General features: G+C 43.8%; 1 pseudogene; it reads right to left on the bottom strand.

The window, feature by feature from the left end:
- Positions 1–1,447: 1,447 nt before the first annotated feature.
- On the bottom strand, positions 1,448–1,542 carry LOC138460442 (U6 spliceosomal RNA; annotated as a pseudogene).
- Positions 1,543–4,102: the final 2,560 nt, after the last annotated feature.

The raw sequence follows: 4,102 nt of genomic DNA, 5'->3' as shown, positions 1-4,102 counted from the left end.
GATGAAACTAGTCAACCAAACAAACACACAATCTGAAATTCTTTGAAAACTGTTCAGAGGAGTGCATGTATTCACATGAAAATGTCCTTTACTTCTTGTAAAAATCATTTTCGTTTTCTTTGATTATATACAAGTAAATAAAAAAAATTAAAAAATAACCACCAATACAGCCATGGCGCTGGCACACAAGGGTAAGCTTCGAATAGATCCACACATCACAGAACATTCGTAAATTAGAAATGTTGCAATGAAAAGTATTTCAGCGGAGCAGTGCCACAGAAAGGGGTACAGCACACCATGCCAGTCGTGGCACCGCGCAGGCGCTGCAGCTATTTTCCACAGCTCTTTAAAACTGATGCCAGCTGAACGTTTCAGTCCAGTGCTGCCTCGGCATCTGGTAGCCACCACCTTTAGATGGGACCTTGCTCCCCTGTCCCCAATGTCGTACACAGCTCACTGGAACCAGATGGCGTGTTTGTCCCCACAAAAAGCCAGCAGATCCTGGCCGGACTCTACTCTGCTGCCAACAGTCCAGAGAGCTGCCCGCCACAACATGGCCTCCTCAGCAGGAGTCCAGCAAAGGGGTCAGGGCCGCCTTGCCACCGCCATCACCTTCACACCTGGCCCTCTCTTCCAAGGCGGGGAAGCCGCCCCCCCCCATTCCAGGAGCATCCACTCACTGGCACTTACTGCCTCATGCACCCTCCACTCTCTTTTCTTTGTGGAAATGCATGTGTCAGTAAGCAAACTCAAAAAGATAAATCCATGGGCCCACATTACAACACCGGCGCTAAACCATGACGCTATTAGCACCATGGTTGCTGCCGGTATTGTAACGAGTCCGCCATGGTGAAATGGGGAAGTACCACCCCATTCCAAGGTTGGCGGGGCAGTACTTCCCCATTTCACCATGGCCCTTCCCCATTCCCATTTTTGCCCCATGGGGCATAATAGAAATGGGGAAAGGCGGTAATTACGGTACCGCAAATTGCGGTACCGTAATTTTCGCCAGGGTCGCTTTGCGGGTCCCTGCAATAACGGCTGGTTCCAGCCGCCGTTATGGGAATTGGGCGCTAAGGGATTACCGGTACCGGTACCCTTACCGGTACCGGTAATCCCTTAGCGCCAGGGTCATAATAACCCCATGGTCTTTAATGTGCATATAACTGCAGATTTCAAATACATTTAGTCAAGATGGCTCATATCTACATGCTAAGCATGGAGCAATCCGAAGAGTACATATGAAGCCTGCCATTTCTATATTATCAGCATGCGTTCTTAAAGTCATTCAAAAATGAAAAGAAACAATTTGTGAAAGAGAGCAGAGTGCAGTTACATATTAAACAACATAGTATGTACATTTGTGCTTGATAACGTGTACACAATGCAGATTCTTTCAAAATTGTGGGCTTCTTTTATTTTTATTTTTATTTTTTTATTTTTTTTTATTTTTATGGAATGCTTCACGAATTTGCGTGTCATCCTTGCGCAGGGGCCATGCTAATCTTCTCTGTATCGTTAGTATATGCGCTGTCTAAGCGAGTACAATTGGGGGCTTCTTTGTAAAGAAAGTCCAGTTAGAATCCAGCAATACTTAAACTATAATATAACATATATAGTCATGGAATGGTAAGACAGAGTAAGCAATTTGCATAGACTTTGAATAACTGTGGACAGAATCAGCAAGTTGAATTCTTTGTTTGATCAAGCAGAGTGGAAGGCTACAATGATAATGGGCCTCATTACGACCCTGCCGCTCCGGAAAGAATGGTGGCGGTAAAACCGCCGCTATCCTTGTTTCCAGACCGGCTGATTAAGAGTCCTGCAGGCGGGAGGTGTCACTCCCGCCAGGTCTGACCTGGCAGGATTTAAACCACCCGCCTTTAGGCACAAATGGAGACACATGCTCCGTCATAGACGGAACCAGTGTTTCCATTGTCCCCATCCTCATGGAGTCCTATGGGTCTCCATGGGAATGGGGACCGACAGAATTCTGCCTCCAGAATTCCCGGGTCACCGGGTAGTAATGCCTCAGTGATTCCGGGAATCACAGAGGCGGAATGGTAACACGGGTCTGGCGGTAGCCTGACGCTTTTTCCGGCACGGTTACCACCAGACTGGTAATGAGGCCCAATGTGCTGTGCGCATCATGGAGCTCATCATATCCAGTTCTCTGTCCAAATAAATGTTAGTGACAAGTACCTCATAGTCCAAAGGAAACTGATCTGCATGATTGATTTGATGTGCTCTGATTTCCAGCATGCACAATCTAACTGGGAATGAGTAAAGTGCTCTGCTAATGAGTCCCCTTGGGTTAATGACATCATATCTTGAATGCTAGAAGAACATAATATGTTTTGCATTCTCAAACATCTCATTTGTCTATGTAAAATATTGATGCGCTGGAATTGTTAAGAATGTAATTGACCTTTATCTGCTGCTTAGCAGTTCACCAAACCGTTTTACCTCTAGGGAATTTAGCAAGCCATGCACCCATGTTGCCCTAATTGTTACAACGCAGCCGAAATCTTGTCTAGTGTCACTAAACAATGATGTCATACGAGGGATCGACACAAATTGCAAAACAAGAATGTAGAGGTACATTTTATAATGAGTTAGCAAATTATTTTTTTTCCCTTTCAGACTAGCTTCAAAAGGACAACTGAGGTTGAAGTACCACCTGGAAAGGCTGTGGTTCGGAAGGCAATGGCTAAGAAGGCCATCATGAATATTCCGTATGAAGCTAGAGTTGAAACAGTCTTCGGCAATGAGGAAACCATCTATGGCATTTGGAAGGGAGCCAGCATCTTTAATCTGAGAGTTAAACAAGAAGACCTATAAAGGATAGAAAGCGTTCAGAGGTTGTAGAAAGGACGCCATGTTTGACATTATTTTGCAGGAATGGTCAAAGATCCTGCTTATAATTATTTGAATGAAATCAATAACATGATATCTGTGCATAGATATTTAGTCAACAGGTCTGATTCCTCAAGAAGCTACAATGAGTAACTTTGACATAGACTTGGCTATTCCATTCACAAAGACACTACTGTAAGTAACTCTGACTTACCTTTACTTACGCTGGCAATGCATATTCAATTTACAAAGAAGTTACTATGAATAACTGACTTACCTTTGGCTCACTCTTGGAGAGGGACATTCAATTCACAACGCTGTTACTATGGGCACCGTTGACCTACTCCTGACCTACCTTCTTTGTGATTTGTATAGGCTTCTGCAAATATAACAGAGGTTACTCATAATACCTATTTTGCAAACTATGCCAAAACGCCCAAATGACTCTGCTTTCTCCAATCACCTCTAACCTCTCCACCCTGTCCTGTGGCAGGCATGCATGCAAAGTAGACTGAGCTTCACTTAATTACAGCAATGCAAATGAACTCATCAGAATGAAACGCCTTCCTAACCACACTGATGCATGACCCAACGATGAAGCAAAACCAATGAGCTCCAAATAGCATGACTCACCATCTGAACTTACAGAGAAAGAAATGGAATCACATTGAAATCCTCACAAATTTGCATCTCAAGATGCACATAGAAAGTCAATGAAAGGTCTTTAAAAGGTTCCGGGGAGCCACCATACACTTTTATATCGTAAGATGCTGCAACCTTTCTTCACATAGATATACACATTCTTAGCATAAAATCACTGGATGATTTCAGTCCAGCCCACAGTCAGATTCCATCAGCCCTGCACTGAAGATATGTTTTCCAATGCTATCTTTACTTTCCTATCAACTGTTGCTAAATTGGGGAGATAGCTCAGGCTATTGTAGACTTCTGTGACCTGCATGCAGGACACATGATTGAAATCCCAGGAGCGCTGACACAGTTACACATCCATGTGAGGTTGGTAAGTTGAGTACCATTAAATTTTATAGTAATGACATTTCTTTGAAGCTGGATGAATCCTCCAGGGGTTTGCAACCTGAGGCTCTCCAGAAATGTTCGACTACGACTCCCATGATCCCTCATCATTGACTTTGCTGTATAATGACACAGGGAGTCGTAGTCCAAAACATCTGGATAGCCAAAGATTGCTGACCCCTGCTAGTCTAGGAACATATTTATTAAATAA

The sequence above is a fragment of the Ambystoma mexicanum genome, chromosome 4p (genome assembly GCF_040938575.1).
Source record: "Ambystoma mexicanum isolate Mex_15411 chromosome 4p, UKY_AmexF1_1, whole genome shotgun sequence".
NCBI lineage: Eukaryota > Metazoa > Chordata > Amphibia > Caudata > Ambystomatidae > Ambystoma > Ambystoma mexicanum.
The sequence above is the reverse complement of the archived record's forward strand: the minus strand, read 5'-3'. Positions and strand labels throughout refer to the sequence as shown.